At 41.2% G+C, this 23,447-nt stretch overlaps 1 long non-coding RNA gene across 2 annotated transcripts in view; it reads right to left on the bottom strand.

Moving 5' to 3' along the window:
* The window catches only part of LOC118968749 (uncharacterized), a 119,215-nt gene that overhangs the window by 24,214 nt on the left and 71,554 nt on the right, over nt 1-23,447 (bottom strand). For both annotated transcript variants that reach the window (XR_012129454.1, XR_012129459.1), the window contains exon 2: nt 11,643-11,732. This is a non-coding gene — a long non-coding RNA (uncharacterized lncRNA). The remainder of the gene's footprint in view (nt 1-11,642; nt 11,733-23,447) is intronic.

Raw genomic sequence — 23,447 nt, 5'->3', positions numbered from 1 at the left:
GGTTATCAACTGTAACAAACGTACCACTCTGGTGCTGGGATGTTGATAGGAGGGGAGACTGGAGTCAGGGAAGAGGAGAGGAGATACATGGGCATTACCTGTACTTTTCACTCAACTTTGCTGTGAATCAAAAGCTGCTCTAAAAAAATAGTCTATTACAAAACAAAACAAAAGTCATTGCAAAGGCTGGAAAAGAAAGTATTAGACTGGATCTCAAGCAATGATTCTCAAAACAACATTGCTGCAATAGGCCATCATGGAGTGCCTCCACTGCCACCTACAGGAAGGCAGGGAATCAAGAAAACACTAGTAGAACTATCCAGAACACACCACTATAGCTGATTCAGGGATTAGGAAGATGCCACCCCCACAACTCTCAAAGCTTGTCCAACACTCGAAGTTGGAGCATGAACACTGTGAAATGATTCTGCATAAAAACTCAAAGTCCCTATGACCTCAACTGCCAGGAAAAAATATCTAAAAATAGCGAAGGGATGACCTTTATCTAATTGTTGCCTTCCACAACTCCCAAAAGTGCAAATAATGAGCAGAACTTAATTTGCATCCAGAATGACGACTACAACAGAACCTAGAAAATAGAGCATTTGACTTTCCAGACTCTGCTGTTTAGGAAAGCACACTGGACGGAGGATTGGATGCCAAAGGCCCACCTACACACTCAGCACTGCCTCTGTAGACCTGCCTGCCCACACCATAGCTCCTGGGGTGCATGAGGGGTGCAGGTGCACTAGCAAAGCTTCTGTCATCACCATGTTCTCTGTCCAGCTATAGCAAAAAGAAATTTCTTAGAAGGTGAAGGTAGGAACCCTCTCCACATCTAGATAAACATACCTGCCCTGTCCGGCCAGTCCTCTCATCCTCTCAGTCATGTCATGGCAGCCACCAGAATGTGTGTCACATCCTAGGATGACAAGGAGTTCACTGATGAAGGATGCCAGTTGCTGCGCTATGAAATCCATCATCACATTGGCACCAAGGCTTCCCTTTCTCAGCTTTTCACAAACTGCTCCCAGCCACTGCTTGAGAACAGCAGAGATACTAAGGCAATATGTTTCTGGGTGGTATGTGACTCCTCTAGTGGCCAACTTTGCCTCAGGCACTCCCTGACAGCCTTTCTCAAATCTACATTACACGACAGAGCAGTCTCAGGGGCTTCCACTGCCTTACTTCCCTCTCTCCTTCACTCAGGGTTAAACATGTGTCAGAGTCTGCTTGTCCTCTGAGTCTTCTCAAGCAACTTCCTATGTTCTCTCACAGAGAGTATGTATTCTGTTCAAATCCTTACACATTCAGTTCCATTTGGGTACCTGCTTTGTGGAGAACCTGAATGAACACACATGCCTTGCTCATTTTCAACTCAAGTCTCTGCTTTCAACTCCTGCCTGAACTCCCACCTGTAATGTCCTGCCACATCTTCTCTACCTACCCAAAGCCTCTCCATTTAATGGGCCCTGTGCCAATCACACCTTCTCTATGAGGTCTTCCCTGCTTGCCAATGTTCACATGGACTATGCACCTGTCCTCATTCTCCCAGATCCACACATTTTTGCAGGTCTTCTAATGTCTCCTGTTTCAAGGATATATTTAGCTCCCCTAATATATGAGGGCAAGAATTAGGTCAGACATTCCCTTATTTGCCTCCAAAGTGCTTTTTTTTTTGGTATCATTAATCTACAATTACATGAAGAACATTATGCTTACTAGGCTCCCACCTTCACCAAGTCCCCCCAACAAACCCCATTACAGTCACTGTCCATCAGTGTAGTAAGATGCTATAGAATCACTACTTGTCTTCTCTGTGTTGCACAGCCCTCCCCGTGCCCTCTCCCCACATTATACATGCTAATCGTAAGGCCCCCTTTTTTTTCCCCCACTCTTATCCCTCCCATCCCACCCATCCTCCCCAGTCCCTTTCCCTTTGGTACCTGTTAGTCCATTCTTGGGTTCTGTGAGTCTGCTGCTGTTTTGTTCCTTCAGTTTTTCTTTGTTTTTATACTCCACAGATGAGTGAAATCATTTGGTATTTGTCTTTCTCCACCTGGCTTATTTCACTGAACATAATACGCTCTAGCTCCATCCATGTTGTTGCAAATGGTAGGATTTGTTTTCTTCTTATGGCTGAATAATATTCCATTGTGTATATTTACCACATCTTTTTCCATTCATCTACTGATGGACACTTAAGTTGCTTCCATTTCTTGGCTATTGTAAATAGTGCTGCGATAAACATAGGGGTGCATATGTCTTTTTCAAACTGGGCTCCTGCATTCTTAGGGTAAATTCCTAGAAGTGCAATTCCTGGGTCAAATGGTATTTCTATTTTTAGCTTTTTGAGGACCTCCATATTGCTTTCCACAGTGGTTGAACTAATTTACATTCCCACCAACAATGCAGGAGAGTTCCCTTTTCTCCACATCCTCGCCAACATTTGTTGTTGTTTGTCTTTTGGATGGCAGCCATCCTAACTGGTGTGAGGTGATAGCTCACTGTGGTTTTAATTTGCAATTCACTGATGATTAGCAATGTGGAGCATCTTTTCATGCGCCTGTTGGCCATCTGAATTTCTTCTTTGGAGAAGTGTCTGTTCATATCCTCTGCCAATTTTTTAATCAGGTTATTTGTTTTTTGGGTTTGAGGCATGTGAGCTCTTTATATACTTTGGATGTTAACCTCTTATTTGATATGTCATTTATGAATATATTCTCCCATATGTAGGATGCCTTTTTGTTCTACTGATGGTGTCCTTGCCTACACAGAAGCTTTTTAATTTGATGTAGTCCCACTTGTTCATTTTTGCTTTTGATTTCCTTTCCCTAGATCTGTTCATGAAAAAGTTGCTCATGTTTATAGTCAAGAGAGTTTTGCCTATGTTTTCTTCTAAGAGTTTTATGGTTTCATGACTTACATTCAGGTCTTTGATCCATTTCGAGTTTACTTTTGTGTATGGAGTTAGACAGTAATCCAGTTTCATTCTCTTACATGTAGCTGTCCAGTTTTGCCAACACCAGTTGTTGAAGAGGCTGTCATTTCCCCATTGTCTGTCCATGGCTCCTTCATCATATATTAATTGGCCAAATATGTGTGGGACTATATCTGGACTCTATTCTATTTCATTCATCTATAGTTCTCTTCTTGTGCCAGTACCAAATTGTTTTGATTACTGTGGCTTTGTAGTAGAGCTTGAAGTTAGGGAGGATAATCCCCCCACCTTTATTCTTCCTTTTAAGGATTGTTTTGGCTATTTGGGGTCTTTTGTGTTTCCTATGAATTTTAGAACTATTTTTTCCTAGTTTCTCGAAGAATGCTATTGGAATTTTGATGGGAAATTCTAACAAATTGCATTAAATCTTTAGATTGTTTTAGGCAGGATGGCCATTTTGACAATAATTAATTCTTCCTATCCATGAGCATGGGATGTATTTCCATTTATTGGTGTCTTCTTTGATTTATCTCATGAGTGTCTTGCAGTTTTCAGAGTATAGGTCATTCACTTCCTTCATTAGGTATAAAATTCCTAAGTATTTTATTCTTTTTGGTGCAATCGTGAATGGGATTGTTTTCCTGATTTCTCTTTCTGCTAGTTCATTGTTAGTATATAGGAATACAACAGATTTCTGTGTATTAATTTTGTATCATGCAACTTTGCTGAATTCAGATGTTAGTTCTAGTAGTTTTGGAGTGGATTCTTTAGGTTTTTTTATGGACAATATCATGTCATCTAAAAACAGTGACAGTTTAACTTGTTCCTTGCTGATCTGGATGCCTTTTATTTCTTTGTGTTGTCTGATTGCCGTGGCTAGGACCACCAGCACTATGTTGAATAAAAGTGGAGAGAGTGGGAATCCTTGTCTTGTTCCTGATGTTAGAGGAAAGCTTTCAGCTTTTTGTTGTTAAGTATGATATTGGCTGTGGGTTTGTCATATATGGCCTTTATTATGTTGAGATACTTGCCCTCTATACCCATTTTGTTGAGAGTTTTTATCATGAATAAATGTTGCATTTTATCAATTACTTTTTCAGCATCTATGGAGATGATCATGTGATTTCTGTCCTTTATTTTTGTTGATGTAGTATATGATGATGTAATTTTGAATATTGTACCATTCTTGCATCCCTGGAATAAAGCCCACTTAATAATTATGTATGATCCTTTTTATGTATTTTTTAATTTGGTTTGCTAATATTTTGCATCTATGATCATCAGGGATATTGGTCTGTAATTTTCTTTTTCTGTGGTTTCCTTGCCTGGTTTTGGGGTTAGAGTAACACCGGCTTCATAGAGTGAGTCTGGGAGTATTCCCTCCTCTTCTACTTTTTGGAAAACTTTAAGGAGGATGGATATTAGGTCTTCTCTAAATCTCTGTAAAAATTCAGCAGTGAGGCCATTGGGTCCAGGGGTTTTGTTCTTGGGTAGTTTTTTGATTATCAATTCAATTTCATTGCTGGTTAGTGGTCTTTTTAGATTTTCTGTTTCTTCCTGGGTCAGTCTTAGAAGGTTGTATTTTTCTAGAAAGTTGTCCATTTCTTCTAGATTATCCAATTTGTTAGCATATAAGTTTTCATAGTATTCTCTAATAATTCTTTGTATTTCTGTGGTGTCCGTAGTGATTCTTCCTTTCTCACTTCTGATTCTGTTTATGTGCGTTCACTCTCTTTTTTTCTTGATAAGTCTGGCTAGGGGGTTATCTATTTTTTTTATTTTCTGAAAGAACCAGCTCCTGGTTTCATTGATTCTTTCTATTGTTTTATTCTTCTCAATTTTATTTATTTCTGTTCTGATCTTTATTATGTTCCTCCTTCTACTGACTTTGGGCCTCATTTGTTCTTCTTTTTCCAGTTTCATTAATTGTGAATTTAGACTGTTCATTTGGGATTGCTCTTCCTTCTTTAAATAGGCCTGGATTACTATATGCTTTCCTCTTAGAACTGCCTTTACTGCGTCTCACAGAAGTTGGGGCATTAAGCTGTTGTCTTCGTTTGTCTCCATATATTGCTTGATCTCTGTTTTACTTTGGTCATTGATACATTGATTATTTAGGAGCATGTTGTTAAGCCTCCATGTGTTTGTGGGCCTTTTTGTTTTCTTTGCAGAATTTATTTCTAGTTTCATACATTTGTGGTCTGAGAAGTTGGTTGGTACAATTTCAGTTTTTTTTAATTTATTGAGGCTCTTTTTAAGGCATAGTATGTGATCTATTCTGGAAAACATTCCATGTACATTTGAGAAGAATGTGTATCCTGCTGTTTTTGGTGGAGCATTTTGTTGATCTCTGTTAGGTCCATCTGTTAATGTGTTGTTCAGTGCCTCTGTCTCCTTAGTTATTATCTGTCTGGTTGATCTTTCTTTTGGTGTGAATGGTGTGGTGAAGTCTCCTAAAATGAATGCATTGTGTTCTATTTCACCCTTTAATTCTGTTAGTATTTGTTTCACATAATTGGGTGGTCCTCTATTGGTTGCCTAGATATTTATAATGGTTATATCCTCTAACTAGATGACCCATTTATCCTTATGTTATATCCTTCTTTGTCTTTTGTTATTTTCTTTGTTTTGAAGTCTATTTTGTCTGATACAAGTATGCAACTCCTGCTTTATTCTCCCTATTTTACTGCATGAATTTCTTTTTCCATCCGTTCACTTTTAGTCTGTATATGTCTTTGGGTTTAAAGTGATTGTCTTGTAGGCAGCATACAGATGGGTCTTGCTTTTTTACCCATCCTGTAACTCTATGTCTTTTGATTGGTGCATTCAGACCATTTACATTTAGGGTGATTATCAATAGATATGTATTTATTGCCATTGCAGGCTTTGGATTCATGGTTACCAAAGGTTCAAGGGCAGCTTCTTTACTACTGAACAGTCTAACTTAACTCACTGATTATGCTATTATAAGCACAATCTGAAGATTATTTTTTTTTCCTACCTTCTTGTTCTTCTTCCTCCACTCTTTATATGTTGGGTGTCATATTCTGTACTCTTTGAGTATCCTTTGACTGACTTTGTGGTTAGCTGATTTAATTTTGTATTGGTTAGTAATTAATTGGTCTATCTCCCTTACTGTGGTTTTATTTTGAGTATTATCAATTTTTATAATCTTTGTTAATTTCATAGGAGAAAAATGACAATTCTCTTTCAAGATTTATTTTTAGGTATGATGTAATGACTCCCATCACTTCAGTGACTATTGAATGGGAACACTTGTTGGTAATGTAAATATGAATGTAAAATGGTACAGCTACTTTGTCAAATAGTTGGCAGTTCCTCAAAATGTTAAATATAAAGTTACCATATGATCTAGCAATTCTACTACTAGGTATACCCCCAAGAAAAATGAAAAAACATAAGAACTTGTACATGAATGTTCATAGCAGCATTATTCATAGTAACCAAAAAAGTGAAAATAACCCAAATGTCCATCAACAGATAAATAAAATGTAGCATATTCATATAATGGAATATTATTTGACAATAAAAAGGAATGAAGCACTGATACCTACTACAACATGGATGAAACAAAAACATTATGCTAAATGGAAGAAGTCAGTCACAAAAAACACATATTGTATGATTCTAGTTGCATGAAATGTCTAGAATAGGCAGGCAAATCTAGAGAGACAGAAGGGAGATTCATCTTTGCCTAGTGCTGGAGGAGGGAAAGGCAAGTCTGGGGAGTGACCACTAATGGTATAGGGTTTCTTTTTTATGTGATGGAAATGTTCTAATATTTGTGATGGTTGCATAACTCTGAATACACTAAAAACCATTTGATTATATGCCCGAAATGGGTGAATTGTAGGGCATGTAAATTTTATGTCAATAAAGCTGTTAAAATATATAGCAGTTAATATGAAGAACATATAATAGACATTGCCTTCTTTGTATTCCACTATTGTTAATATTTGATTTTTAAATTGAAAGAAGTATGTATTATTCTTGGAAGCATCCTTTTGATATATTACATTCTACCTCTGTCAATAATGAAGTGCTATTATTAATAAAATTAAAATTATGTTACCTGCTTTGAGTAGCTGCCATTACTCAGTGCTTAAGATCGAATGGGCCTTATTCCTGTCCTCTGCGTAAAACATAACTTTGTGGGCAGAGTAAGCCTTTTCTTGCTCAGAACAGAAAGACATAGGCATATTCAATTTTAGTAAAATAATCTTAGAGACTATCTGTGGGGACCTTTTTGATGTGAAATTAAATTGTGGCACAGACAGAGATTTTATTACATTTACATGGACCCATAAAATAACTTTTATGGTTCCCAGTGGTGCAAATCCTCCTTAATTTTGTTAATTATTTCCCCCCAGTTATCCTTAGCCATGTCTGCTAATTCAGTATTGATCTTGATGCTAAGATATGTTATGGTCTTAGGAATTCACTTGAGTCCCCACTGATGAAAAGAACTAAGGAAGCAGATCTTACCCAAGGTAATGTTTTGGATAGATTCCAATTAATATTATAGCTGAAGATAACAATGTCCTTCCTCACAATGTTATGACTTGCTGTTCAGAGTGGGGCTCATCACTCCGAGCAGGGTGTTAGGGGCTGTCCCAGAGAACTCTGAGGAGGCCATGCTCCTTCCGTCTTGCCTCTGCTTTGGTGGGCCCATTCCTCTCATTATACACACCCTCCCACCATCACTTCCAGGTCTTCAGGCTGAACTGGAAAATGATCTGGTATTCTGGTTGTTCTAATCTTTTCTGTATTAATCCTTCCCAGTTAACTGATTCACACTTTAACTGGAATTTTCTGAAGAAAATGTCTTAAATTAGCTCTTCCTAACTACACAAGTCAGCAAATAATTTGTTACTCTCTACAGTACATTACTAATGTTTTTAAATGACTTCCTTTAAAAAACAATAATAAACAAGAATGTGTTCACACTTCCCTCCTCCCTATCAGCTGCCTCTGGATATAATTTGGAGTGGGGGAGGGTGTGGTTACTACTAATACATCAGGAATTGCTTATTACCCTCCATCCAGAGGGAGTGAGAACTGCTGATGAACTTTACTAGTTGGTTCATTTTACTTTGGCAAGCATCTGTTGAATGCCTACTATGTACAAAGCATTAATCTGAAGTTAGTTGCTTTTTCAAACTAAAACTTCAATGTACCTTCAATTTCTGGGTCATCCAATTAATTCTAACATGATAAAGGACTTTCTGTTTTATGATACATAATTATATAATAGTAGGCCTCTTGTGAATCTTAATTCTTTCATTAACTTACCTCATTTAACTTATTAGATATCCATTTACAGCTTTGTAAAATGTACTATACTTAAAAGTGATAACTGCAGCCCTTTAAAATACTTTAGAAATCATTCTTTTCATTAAAATCAGACTAATTTGTCCTTTCCCCTGTCTACTATTTTGAAATATCGAGGTTATGCTACTTTGGTTTTTTTGTCTTGTTTCTTTCTCCACTGTACTAACAGTTCCCAGAGCGCATGCAGTGGTGGGACTTGGAACACACACTAGATTCACGGTCTCAGACTCTGGTTGATGATGGTACCAATTAACCTGCTTAATATTCCCTCCACTCCCACAATTACAGGAATAATTAAGTGGTGTGTATGTGTGTGTGTGTGTGTGTGTGTTTGAGAGAGAGAGAGAGAGAAAGAGAGGCAAACTCTGAGAGATGGGATGGGGTGTGTGGCCCTGACAGAAGCCAAACCTGAGGCATTTTGTGAAGTCCGCACACCTCGGCTCTTCTCTCCCTAACGTCACTCTGTTTCCCCCTTGGGTGATACCTGCTGGCCCTCCACTTCAGTCACCTGGGGTTCTCTTCCTTATCCTACTATTAAAATTCTCTCAAATTCTGCGTTGATACAAACGTGCATAGAAAACACTTTGATTATTTTACGTATTTATATTTAATAGGTAATTCTTTGTTATCTTTCTGCTTAATAAACCACCCCAAAACTTAGTGGTTTAAAGTAACAATGTATTATTTGACACAATTCTATAATTTGGGATGGGCTCAGCTAGGTGGTTCTCCAATTGCACGTGGCATCTGCAGGGGCTACAATGTGTGAGATGGCTTCTTCACTCACCCTCTGGGTGCCTCCATGGGGGTGGCTGGAGTGGCCTGAGGCTGGCTGGCATTTCTCTCTCCATATGGCCTTTCTACTGGCTAGCATGGCTTCCTCACATCATAGTATTCTTAGGATGACTGGACTTCTTACAAGGTGGTTGGCTTCTCATAGAGGGGAAGCAGAAGGCTAAGAATGAACCCACCACAAGGACACTCCTGGCAAAGCATTTCTCAAGGCCAGCCCGGATTCAAGGAAGGAGAAACAGACTCCATCTCTTGATACGAAGACTGATATACATGTATGTGGGGGAAGGGAATTGGAAGCAGCTATCTTGCATATGGTACAAAATGCAGAGTACAACAGAGTAACTGTAAGTAAGGTTTTTTTGACATTCTCATCCCTGAGACACCAGATGTAGCCACTTATGCTTCTTGAGTATCCTTCCTCTCTATATAAACAATTATATGTTTTATGTATGTTTGTATATATTTCTTATATCAGTGGTATGTGTTATATAGTTTTATCCCAATGTCCAGTGTCCACGCTTTATTTTTTCACTTAGTCATACATCTGGCGGAAGTTTTGTTCTTTGTAATGGCTATACATACATTCCTTTGGTGGATGTTTCATCATTTTTAATCTCCCATTATTGACAACATGCTTCAGTGAATATCACTGTGTGCATATATATTATATATATTTGTATATACATACTTAAAAAATGTAAGTTTATCAGAAGGAAAAATTCCTATAAGAAGATTTGCTGGGTCAACATATGCACGTACAGTGTTATTAGGTCAATAATAGTAAATCTGGGAGGAACCTGTAAGTCAACAGTTTCCCACTTGGGAGCATGAGGGTGTGGAAAGCTTTGTCTACCATACATAACCCTTCCTTGCCTCTAGGAGACACTGGTCCAGCTACCAGTGGCTACAATAATATTTTCCTTGTCTCACTAACTCAGAACAACTATTCATTCTAGACCAACTGCCTCATTTGATGGATGAGCATCCTGCAGGCCTAAGTACCTGAGTTGCCCGAGGGTGTCCCATTCACACTGTGAACAAACTGGTCTTCCGAGTACCCCAGCAAGTGAGCAGTCACTGCACGACCACCTTGGTATGGATCCAGTTTGCCTGAGGGGTGCCTGTGAATCACTAGACCCCAAAAAGCCTCCCCACTCTACAAAACAGAAAAGGATTCTGTCCTGTGCATGTCTGGTAACATCACATCCTCTATCAGCCAGTCTCACTCTCCCAGGCACAACCAGCAAGGGCTAACAGACTCAGAAATACTGTCCCTGGGAAACTTGTCTGACATTGTTTAAAGGAAGAATAGATTTAATCACCTGCTTCCTACACTAATTTGCCCATAGCTCCCTCTTTTTATGCTACCTCTTTTGCTAGCCACTGTGGAACTAAGTTTTCTGAAAAATGTTCTTTGGGAAATAGTGGTGTAGAAGAAAGGTTACTGGATTGGGGGACTGGTTCTGCCCTCAACTGACTCCGAAATCTTGAACAGCCAAAAATCACTGTACCCTGGACAGTAAATTGTCTATGTTGGTTTTTCTCTGTCTTTCAACATGGATAAACTCCTCTCTCAGTTTCCCTTATTGAAGATGAGGCAGGATGCTGTGTCTGATAGGGGACATTGAGGTTTAATCTGTTCACTTCTTCATTTGAATTCTAATTTCATCTGTTCTTCAGCCCAGTGTATGCTGGCAGAAGTGGGTAGCAGGGGTCTGGTTGGGCATTTTGCTCAAGTCTTCTTGTTGCAGCTGCCCATCACCCTTACCAACCCCTCCTAATTCATTCCCATGTTCAGATAACAGAAAAAGCTGAGTAGTTCAGCAGCAACTAGGCTGACCTCAGACATGCACGCAGCAGGAGATGAGTACATCTAAATCTGTATCTTTGCCACTTCATTTCTAGATAGGCCATAAACAAATTTGTGCTCAGGGAAAAATGATCTGGTATTCTTACATCAAATTCATATTACCTTTACAAATGAGAACAGATCTTCAAACCAGGTGTAGTGTGATTTGTTTTGACTCTTTACTGCCTCCAGCTGAGATGTTTTACATATACTAATCTAAAGACAATGAATCCTGAGCTGATTTCATGAGTGTAAGTTATTCCAGCCCTGAAATGAAGGGGCTGCTATGTGTCAGAACACACAGATGTATAGGCAACCAAGAGTTATCTAGCTAAATATCTCTTTTTATTAATCGGAGCTTTACAGGTAAAATCTTCTTCTCAGGGACTTCAAGGTGATTTGTAACACTCTCTGCACACCTTTAGATTCACAAACCAACGAGTACATCACACCAATCTCTCGTTTTCTCATCAATAGCAGACATAAAACACAGGTAATCTTCATTTTACTCAGATGTTTCAAGTAACTGTGAAAACCCCTTGGCTTACAGAGCATTTGTGAGTATTTCATTTTCTTTCCATTTAAGCACCAACTAGAACACACACTTAAAAATCTTGTTACATTTCTTTTAGAAACTGATACAATTAAATGGCTGAACTCACTGTACTAAAGACAGAAAGAATTATAAAGACACCTGGAATCTACCTTTTAGCTGTCTTCCCAGATGTTGGATTCATGGTGTAGAAAGGCAAGATCTGCTTTTCTAGTCTTGATACTCACCAAGAACACAAGAGCCTGAAAAGGAAAATCCAGTTTGTTTACTAAGACTTCACCTCTTTGCACACATTTAAATGGATTTCCTTGTTGGTTTTTCTCATCCTTCACAATGCAGCAAATATAGACATTTAGTGAATTTTTCTAAGTTAAGCCACAAGACATTTACAATCTTTTAAAACTCTTTAAAAAAAGAATCTTAGGTTCTTTAAAACAACACTACATACCAAATTCTCTTGTGGACAATTTGAGTACTCCTGAGCTTCCGGTTATTGTTTGTTTTGTTCCCTAAGCTTTGATGAATCTTTACATCTGTCTTGTCAATGGGTTTCAGCCCTGGGCAAGTTCACAATGGATTCACTGAAACCAAAGAATGACAATAAAACGTTCATGAGGTGACAGGGTTATACCCAAATTTATTTCTACAGTGGCAGGTCAATCACTGGAATCCCATCCACTCACAGTGAGTCTGCATGCAGCAAGCCAGTCTCTGCCTCTAGGCCTCTCTAACCCTCCAGCCATCTCAGTCTTTGTCCGTGGCTCTGCCACCAGTCCAGTGTCTGCTCTCCTACAGCCTTGCAGCCATGCCACCGTGTCACCCAGAGCACTGGGCGGAGCTCTTAAATAGAGTCAACAGCAATGTACTGCCCACACGTGTGTAGTGAGCTCGCCGACCAGAGCCAGGTGAGAATCCTGGTCACAGGAACCTTCACTTTATCCACAACATCTTTAAATTATTTTAAGTTTCACATTGCCCCTGAAATTGGTAGAGATGGAAGACAGTAAGTTAAATTAAGTTTTAATTTTGTTTGACCAGAGACAAATGGCTTTAACTGAATTAGGTGTTATTTGCTTTTGTTTTTGTGTATTTTTAAAAATTGAATTGATGGAAATAATTGGTTACTTTAACATTACATCTTTTGGAAATTTGCATTTGACCACAACTTAATAATTACAATTTTGTGAAAAGTTTACAAATTTAGCATGTATGGATAAAGTGAAGGTTCCTATGTCCAGGATCCTCACCTGAACCTAAACTACTTGATAATATAGCTGGCCTGCTGTTAGACTACTGCTCCCACACCCATAGGCACTAAGCTAGTATTGACTGAGTCACTATATAAAGAGCTCTGCCCAGTGCTCTGGGTGGAGGTAGAGACAAAGGAGGATCACAGACCTGCAGAATGTTGGATGCAGATGTAATTCTAGTGCTCAATCTAATGCTGGGAAAACAAGCCAGGTAATAAACCTGTTCACCCCAAGAACGTTCCATTGTCATTCCTCAGTCTCAATGAATCCACAGTGAACTTGCCTGGGGCTGAAACCCATTGGTGAGATAATTGGCGACATCAGCAGGATTCATTGTTGACTAAGGAAAAGAACAGGCTGCCCTTAATGGGAAGGGTGCTTCAGTAGGCTGCCCCTACGAATGGGGAGATAGTCAATTGTCCCCCTGTGGGTATGTGATCTGTCTGAGGGGGCTTGCCTCCTAGAAGGCTGGGCCACACGCCAGGACTGAAGGCAGGTGGAGGTGATACCTGAGGCAGTAGGGGTGGCCCTTGTTATAGTAAGTATGTCCTTTGAGAAATAGAGTGCCCTGCCCTTAATGGGAAGGGTGCTTCAGTAGGCTGCCCCTACGAATGGGGAGATAGTCAATTGTCCCCCTGTGGGTATGTGATCTGTCTGAGGGGGCTTGCCTCCTAGAAGGCTGGGCCACACGCCAGGACTGAAGGCAGGTGGAGGTGATACCTGAGGCAGTAGGGGTGGCCCTTGTTATAGTAAGTATGTCCTTTGAGAAATAGAGTGCCCATGAGGCAGTGGGGACTGTGGGTTGGCTGCTTCTCACATTATTAAAAAAGTCTACAGATGAGAACAGTTTCCTGAAAGAGACAAGAAATGGCAGCATGAGAATGTGAGCTGCAAACAGCTGTGGATTCACTGATGAATGAGATTGCATTGATACGAGAGGAGGCAGCACAAGAATGCTGGCTGCAAGGTGCTCCTGAGGAAGTAAAAAATTTGTTGGTGACTTAAATGGCATCACTACAAGGTATTGCAGAAGAGGTAAAGGCCATGAAGGAAAAGGATAGACCCCTGCAAAAACCACAAGAAGAGGCAGTGCAAGAATGTGAGCTGGGAGGTCCAGTGAAGGAGGTAAAAGATCCCTTACAGAATGAGACAGCAGCACTGCCAGGTGCTCTAAAGGAGGCAAAGGCTATGGAGGAGAAGGTCATCGTACTCCAGAGGGAAGCACAGTAAGAGGCAGCACAAAAACGCCAGCTGTAAGGCATTGAGGTGAGGCTAATAGAGCTACTGAAAACTGAGTTAGCATTGCTGTGAGGCACTGTAGAAAATGTAAAGGATGTAGCAGAAGTGGCACTCAGGGGAGTGGAGAGAAAGGTGCCATCAGCCCCAGAAATGGAGGAGCTGGGGAAGGATGAAGGGGTGGTGCCGGAGGCACTGACTCCTCCTCTACTGAAAGCATGCCCAGTGGTTGTGAAGAAAAGAAAGACACAGCAACCAAGGGTTCCTCCAGGAGAGGTGCAGCCCCCTCCCCAGGTTGTGGAGCACTCTATGCTCTGCCCCTATATTCAGGCTGAACTGGTGAATTTGGGCTCCTAGTTTTGGCAGAAGCCCTCAGAGTCAATATCAGCTTGGCTCCTGCATCTATGGGAGTTAGGGGTGGATGGAATTTTCTGTCTGGATCAGAGATGGGAAAGCTAGCTTCCCTGACAGTTCATCCTGCCTTGAGGCAGCAATTACAAAATGCACATCAGCCCCTGGGAAATCACTCCCTCCTTGATTGGCTTATCGCTACACTTCATGCTGTGTGTTCCAATCAGGGTGATTTACCATCCTCCCCTGCTAGACGGCAGATGTATGCTGAACTCCAATAGGTGTTACAAGAGCTAGTCATAAAAAATGTCCTCTATAGTCCAGAGAATTATGGCCCAGATGAGGAGCCCTTTACTGCAGGGATGAGAAATGTTGTGCTTCAAATGGCTCCCACATCCTTCTTTGGGCCATTCTTGCCCCTCACTTAGGGCAGCCCACAAGTGAAGTTGCTCATACAGTAGCAGATTTAGTAGAGGCTGAAGCAATGAAAGCATGGAAAGAAATAAGGTCTCCTACTCAGAGGAAGAATTTAAAGGGCCCCTTGAAGGTTACAAGGGCCCAGACGTGGGTTGATTTAATATGGGCAGGAGCAGACAGACAGAAATTAGATGGAAAGCCAAATAGAATCTTACTGGAGCTATGGCAACCAGTGAAATCAGAGAAGCAGTTCCAGCTATTAAGAACAAAGAGGCAGAGGCCAGAAACAGAGCCACAAGTCCAGCCTGTGTGTTTGCAAGATTTCCTGCTGAAGAGAGAGCCAAGCTCACTTGAACCCACACATGAAGATGATGGGGGAACACAGTTTGATTGAGAGGAAGGTCGAGGTACCTGCCCTGAGGGAGCGAGGGTGACCAGAGGCCACATGTTGAAATATCTATCCATTGGTCCCCAGTGAACCTGCAATGTCCTGGCTCTGGTGGACACAGGAGCTGAATGTTCACTGATTTATGCTAACCCTGAGCAGTTTCCCAGAACCCCTACTACCATAGATGGATACAGGGGTAAGGCTATCAGTGAAACAAGCCCAAATCCCTTTGGGAATAGGGCATCTACCCCCAAAGGAGTATACTATGTATATTTCTCCCAGCCCCATATATATTTTGAGGATAGATATCCTGCAGGGTCTACGGTTGTAGACTACTGCAGATGAGTTCAGACTGAGAATACGTGTGGTGAAGGCAGTTCTGAAGGGACATGCTAAGTACCCGCACATAGCTTTGCCTGTGTCTTGGCAGGTGACTAATACGAAGCAATAAAAATTGCCCAGAGGGCCTAAAGAAATTGTAGAAACCCTCCAGGAACTGGAAAAGGTGAGTATTATAAAGCCCACCCCTAGTCCTTTCAATCCCCAGTGTAGCCAGTAAAAAAACTGAATGATTCCTGGCATATGACTGTGGATTACAGAGAACTGAATAAAGTCATACCCCCTATGCATGCTGCCTTCCTCTCTATTGTAGACCTGATGGATACCCTCAGTCATGAACTAGGATCATACATAGCATTTTGTTGTAGATTTGCTAATCCCTTCTTTTCCACTGACATTGAGCAGGAAAGTCAGGAAGTTTGCCTTCACATGAGAAGGACAGCAATGGACTTTCACCATCCTTCCACAGGGATCCAGCCACAGCCCCACCATCTGTCATGGACTTGTAGCCCAGGACTTGGCAGCATGGGAGAAACCGCCAATGGTGTGGCTGCACCATTATATTGATGATATCATGCTCACATCTGATTCTCTTTCAGATCTAGAAGGAGTGGTTCCTAGACTGCTACAAAATCTATAGGAGAAAGGATAGGCTGTGAACAGCACCAAGGTTCAGGGACCTGGTTTGTCAAATTCTTGGGGTTTGTTTGGCAGGGTCAGACTAAAGTTATACCAGAAGCAGTCACAGATAAAGTCCAGGCCTTTCCTACCCCTACAACTATAGCATTATTACAGGAGTTTTTGGGTCTTCTAGGCTACTGGAGAGTGTTTATCCCTCACTTGGCACAAATCCTGAAGCCCTTATACCAGTTGGTACAAAAGGGCATCAGGTGGGACTGGGATGAGACATGTGCATCTGCCTTTACTACAGAAAAATGGGCAGTCAAGGCCATAAAGGCCTTCAATGTGAGTGACCCATCAAGGCCCTGTGAGCTGGATGTTCATGTGACTGAAGACGGTTATGGCTGGGGTCTCTGGCAGCAGCTTGAACGAATTTGCCAACCTATTGGATTCTGGTCACAACTCTGGAAAGGAGCAGAGGTATGATATACCTTGATAGAGAAACAATTGGTTGCCATGTATTATGCCTTGCTGGCTACAGATCCCATCACTGGAAGGGCCCCAATAAGGGTAATAACCACCTATCCCATCTTGGGGTGGGTACAATACTGGACCCAAAAGCCAAGGAGTAGTGTGGCACAAACGCCTACACTGGCCAAGTGGGGTGCTTACCTACAGCAGCATAGTGCCCTCTATAGAAGCCCCTTGAGTCAAGAACTCCAACACTTACTGGGGCCAGTGACATATACTAGTGACAAGCAGGAAGAATTTACTTTAGAACCACTAGTAGCAGAGAGTCCTTATCGGGAGGGAAGAGCCCCTATACCCAAAGATACATGGTACACAGATGGCTCCAGCCGTGGGCAGCCCCAAAAATGGAGGGCCATAACTTTCCATCCTAAGACTGAGACAATATGGATAGAAGATGGTGAGGGGAAGAGCAGTCAATAGGCAGAGTTGCAGGCTGTGTGGCTTGAGATCAGCCAGGAGCCCTCCTCAATACTTGTCTGCACTGACAGCTGGGCCATCTATCAGGGCTTGACCCTGTGGCTACTGACATGGTACCATGCCAACTAGTTGATTGGTCACTGACCCTTTTGGGGGCAAGAATCGTGGCAAGACTTACGGGCCTGTGGTCAGACTAAACAGTTACAGTATATCTTGTGACAGGTCATTTGTCACTGGCACCCCCAGGAAATGATGAAGCAGATGAATTAGCCCAGGTACACTGGCTAGAAGGAAAGCTGCCTCTGATGTAGCCTAATGGTTACATCAGTGTTTGCTGTACACAGGGCAAAAGACAACATGGGCTGTAGCCTGTCAGTAGGGCTTGCCTGTGACCTTTGAAGTAGTCAGCAGAGCCCAGCAGGAGTGCATTGCATGCTCTAAAAGGGACTTACACCGAGTTCCATGGCAACATTGGAGAATAGCTAAGGGGCCGATACCCCTCGTCAGGTGGCATAGACTATACTGGACCTCTGCCCATGTCAGAAGGGTACCAACATGCCATGACTTGTGTGGACACAGCTACTGGACTTCTGTTGCTTTTCCTACACGTTGTGCAGGCCAACGGATGACCAGAGGCCTGGAGTATCTCTTTGCAGCCTATGGCCAACCACAGGTAATTGAGGGTGATCAAGGCACCCACTTTACTGTACATGCACTACAAGAATGGGTTCAACAGTTGGGAATCTATGGAAGTTTCATCTGCCATACAATCTTACTGTAGCAAGCATGATAGAGAGGTACAATGGTGTGTTAAAATCTGAAGTCAGACACCAATAGTCTGCGGGGATGGTCAGTCTGCTTATGTATAGTGCTACAACGTTTGAACAAGAAACCCCGAAATGAAGCCCTGAGCCCCATAGACATGCTAACACATATTGCTGCCTCCTGTATACAGCTGCAAGTATAAACCAAGGAAGAATCATTGAAGCTGAGGTTTGGCCACCAGAATAATATCTTGCTGCCAGCACCACCTGCACTAAACCCTGGAGACTTCATTGAGTGGTGGTCATGGCCTTGGACATTTTGACACATGGGCCAGTGATAGCTGGCCCTCCTGCCACCTTGGGGACAAGGCCCAGAAGCTGACTTCCTGTGAATTCCTGGAGTGACAGCAGAGTGGCCCCCAGAGATCACAGTAGTATATCCTGAATGGCCAGAAGGTAGGAGCACCTTACTGGGGAATTTTGTTTTATCATTATGACCAGTGCATGCACCTCCAGTAGCACTATATATAGACCCCTCCATAACCTCTATGAGGAGAGAGATAAAGGTATGGTATACTAGATCTGGACAGGACCCCCTTCCTGCTACAGTCCTATCACAGGACCACTCTCTTGCATGCATCCTACCTGATGGACAAGATTTGCTTATGTTGGTGTCATTAAAACATGTGTCTTATCATCCTTAAGGTCTTTGTGGATTGGTGTCTTGCCAATGGGTTTCAGCCCCAGAGAAGTTCACTATGCATGCAATGAGACCAAAGAAATGACAGTAGAACATTCTTGGGGTGAAGGGTTATACCCAAGTTTATTTCCACAGTGGCAGGTCTATCACTAGAATCCCGTCCACTCAAAGCGAGTCTGCATGCAGCAAGCTGGTCTCTGCCTCTGGGCCTCTCTACCACCACAGCCGTCTCAGTCTCTGTCCTCAGCACTGCCCCCACTTCAGCCTCTGCTCTCCTGTAGCTGTGCCGCCGTGTTGCCCAGAGTACTGGGCGGAGCTCTTTATATAAAGTCAATAATGACATATTGTCCACACACGTGTAATGAGTTAGCCACCAGGGCCAGGTGAGAATCCTGACCATAGGAATCTTCACTTTATGCACACTCTAGAACTGATTTGAATATAGCTGAAATAACCTCCTCAGGCTTGAAGATTATTATAATTTTTGTTACCTGTATCAAAATTTTGTTGTACCTTAATTTTTGTTATAATCTCTATTTTGTTGTTATCCTCTCTTGCTGTTATGGAAACTGGTTACAATGCTCCAGCTTTCTCACACAGGAAACATTGTGGAAGACTGAAAGCATATAGATTGTGAGGTGAGAATACTGGAGGGGTGGAGTGTGGATAAAGTGAAGGTTCCTATGGCCAGGGTCATCACCTGAACCTAAACTACTTAATGATGTAACTGGCCTGCTGCTAGGCTACTGTGTCCACACTGTGGGCAATAAGCTATTACTGACTGAGTCACTATATAAAGAGCTCTGCTCAGTGCTCTGGGTATACGCAGAGATGGAGGATTACAGATCTGCAGACTGTTGGATACAGATACAGATGTAATTCTAGTGCTCCACCTATTGCCAGGAAACAAGCCAGGTAATAATAAACCCTTTCACCCCCAAGTATGTTCCATTGTCATTTCTTCAGTCTCATTGAATCCATAGTGAACTTGTCCAGGGCTGAAACCTATTAGCAAAACAGCATGCCAAATAATAGGTGGTAAATAATGGTTCAGACTAGCCCTTCTAAAATCCACTGTGATAGAGCAGTGAGAGGTGCTGCCTCCCCTTGCTGTCATTATGAAGATGTAATTCTGTTAAAATTATTTAATCTCAATGGCATTATTATACCTGTTCAGCAATTTTCAATCATTCACAAAATGATGTATAATAAGTGTGATAAATCTTGGAGTGATTTTTTTATTGAAGTTTCTTTGAAAGTATATGGCTGGAGGCTGATGAATTTAAATAAATGTTTGGCAAAACTACATAAATAATTATATAAGGAATGTGTTGTCTTAGGATTTATTCTTTCACTTGTTTGAACTGTGGATGACCTTGAGACATGGCTACAGAATTTTAAAACATCACTTAAATCATATAGATCAGATAAAAGGATAATGGATTCACAGAATAGCACTGAAAGGGAGTTTAAGAACAACTAGTTGAGTAGCTCTCAAAATTTGGCATAAATTTTGAGATTTACAAGCAGGGCTTGTTAAAACAGATTTTGGTCCCTGCTTCCATAGGTTCTGATTCAGTGGGTAAGGGTGGGGCTTGAGATTTTGCATTTCTCACAAATTCCTACATGATGGTGATGCTGTTGATCCAGGGACCTGATCCAATTTTTTCTATAAACAAGGAGGTCAATGCCTAGAAAAGTGAAGCAGTTTGTTCAGGCAAGAAAGGGAAGGTCAGGGGCCTGGAACTTGCACTTAGACTCCTTTACTGAGACTGGGTTGATATTGGAGAAACACACCTAATTATACCTGCATGGTTGGGGCATGAAGAAGACAGTGCCCAACAGTCATGGCAACAAAGCTTAGCAGTCTGACAACAGCAAACATTTTGGAGGGGTGAGGAAATGGAGTCAAGATATGCAAAAATGGCACAGCAAAAGAATTAGAAGCTTAGTGTCAGATACTGTTTGAAGTTGCAATAAAGTAGGTGATCATCAAGGGTGGGGGTATTGGCTAGAAGCAATTACTTGGATGTTCAAGAGTATGTCAGAGAGAATGCTTACTCCCTCCAACAAAACCTGTCCTTCCTCATTTCAGGAAACCACACATTCTTTACCTCGGAGATCAAGACCTGACCATCCACCTGTTTCCTCTTTCCCTCATCTCCCACATCTAATTCCTTAGCAAGCCTGTCATTTCCCTCCAAATATATCCTAAGTCCATCTACCTCCCTATCGTCACAAGTACCTCTATATTAAGCCACCGTCGTCTCTGCAGAGATCTGCACTACTTTCCTAACTGGTCTCTCTGCCCCACTCTTGGCATCTATGATTCATCCCCTACTCCCTTGCAGCCAAGGTGATCCATGAAAAACAAATTCGATCACACCACTCCCATGTTAAAACCCTCCAGTGGCTTTCTACTGCATCTAAAATAATATCCAGATCCTTGACCATGGCCTGTAAGGCCCTACAGGATCTGGCTCTGCTTATCTCTTACACCTCCACTCCTATCACTCTCTGCCTTCTCATTGACTCCAGTTCACAATATTCCTTCTGTTCTGAGAACATACCAAGAACAGTCCCATGTGAGGGCCTTTACACTAACTATCCCTGCTACCTGGAATGTGCTGCTCCCCATCTTCAGCTGGTTGACCTCTTGTTAGCCAGATCATAGCTTAAATGTCACATAGTCAAAGATCCCTTCATAACAACTGGATCTGAAGTAGCTCCCTTCCATCATGCTCTGTTAAAACAATCAGATTTTCTTTTTTTAGCCCTCATCAGTGTCTGAAATTATCTTTTTTGTTGGTCTATATTTTTTATTGTTAATCCTCTTCTATCAAAAGTAAGCATCAGAAAGTAAATCTAAGCTTTATTTGTCTGGTTCATCACCATAAACCTGTTGTTAGAACAGTGTCTGGCACACAGTAGGTGCTCAATAAAATTTCCTGCCTGAACGACAGGACTCTAGCCATAGAATTTCCTCCCTGGAAACTGCACTAGCAAGAAGGCAAAGCCTAGACTTGATGAACAAGAGGGAAATCCCCTCACTAGACGAGAAGGATTAGGTGAGGCATGGGATTTAGGAACAGGACAGAAGTTTGATTAGCATGATGGGATTCAAAACCAAGTTAACAGCAAGAAGAACTTGGTACTGAGGCAAGAAGGCCAATTTGCTCAAAGTTGATTCACTGAAAGCTAAATTACTTGTTTTTTTCCAACTATCTTAAATAGACTTAATTCTCTCTTCGTTATGATATTTGAGAGATTTAACTAACCTCTGTGTACCTCCTGCTGCTAGAACTGGAGATGGAGAGAGAAATGAGGGAGATATTAAGGGGCATCAGGAGAATTTATTTAAAAACATTTGTTAAATATGAAAAATGCTTGTGACTATGTTGTTCATCTATATTGTTAAAAAGAATGCATATGTAGGAATTTTTCAAACTCAGTATATTTAAGAATATATATTTTATGAACATATTTATAAGAAAAATAGATGTATAAGAAAAAAATATTCATTGTTGGCAATTGTCATCTTGACTTTCTTCTTTTCTTTGTCAGTTGTTCTGTTTTGGTCAGATAATTATCTTTTATTCACAGTGGGGCCTTTCTGCCCCTGAATTTTCCAATATTCCTTTAGAATATATTATCATATTATCTTGTTACACTTTTAATTATTAAACTGCTTAATCAATATTCTCAGAGTCCTTGTGAATAAAAACACTGTTTTGTTCATAGGTCATCATCCAAGACCCAGAAAAGTCAGGAACTTGATCAAAGCTACTGAGCCAAATATACTAGCTTGAGATTTGTGTTGGCAAGGCTGAACAGAGAATGTGGGTTTACTGCCCATGCTCCGTGTTCTTCACATGGCTGCCCCTTGTTTGCTAGATCATTCCTTAAATGTCACCTGGTCAAAGACCCCTTCATGACAGACCGATCTAGATAAGGTTTAGACTCAAAATACTGCTGGTTTGCTTTACTGCCACTTTCAGGATGCCATTGCAGAGCCCACCTACGAGAGGGGTGCAGTCAGCCACATCGCTCCCCAAACAGACCGGACGTTCTAATGCTGCGTTTAGAGCAACTGCCATTCAAGTTGCTGCTGTCTGAAGAGTGAAATGAAGTTGCTTTGCTCTGAGGAAAAGACATTTCGGTGGAGGTAAGACCAAATTCCAAGGAAGTGAGCAGCAAAAATAAAAGATGATCATTATAGTACAAACATGATGACGGTTCATATACTCTATACTCTGTGGTTATAATGAGATATTAATTCATGTCTAATGTCTCATAATTAAAAGTTCACTTCAGTTACATACATGACAAACTATCTAAAAATACATGTGCTCTGGCATTTTAAGGAAGGACTACTTAGAGTTTTGCTTGTTCTCACAATGGAAATGAAATTTTTTTCTTTAGAAATTCTAAATGTTTGCATGTTCCTACATGTAGATTTGTGTGATTAGGGGTTTCCATCTGAAACAGCTTGATTTGATTGATTAGGTTAGTTTGGTTATGTGGGGCTTGGCATCTTCTCTTTCTGGTCATTTCAGTATTTGTAACCAACTTGCCAGAGATGGCAAAGGACAAATAAAAGAGTGAAACGTAACATTTCCTTTTGTTCAAATGTTAAAAATGTTCATAAAAGTTTAGTGTATGGGCTGTCTGTTTGCATTTGTATGACTATAGTTACATCTGTCTAAAGACGGACATACTGAAACAACCTGAAGGCTGAACATTGTTAACTGTGTGTATTGGTGATTATAAGAGAAAGGGAGAAATTGACTTCACAGACATTAATGGCTTTTTATAGAGATTTGAGAAAAAATGACTTGGTCTTCCCTCTGTTAATCTTTTTGCTATTGGTGATAAGAACTCTAAAGGCATGACTCAGAGCAAACAAGGACTAAAGAGGCCTGTTTCTGAGGAAGAGATTTTTA

Source organism: Manis javanica, chromosome 1 (genome assembly GCF_040802235.1).
Source record: "Manis javanica isolate MJ-LG chromosome 1, MJ_LKY, whole genome shotgun sequence".
NCBI lineage: Eukaryota > Metazoa > Chordata > Mammalia > Pholidota > Manidae > Manis > Manis javanica.
The sequence above is the reverse complement of the archived record's forward strand: the minus strand, read 5'-3'. Positions and strand labels throughout refer to the sequence as shown.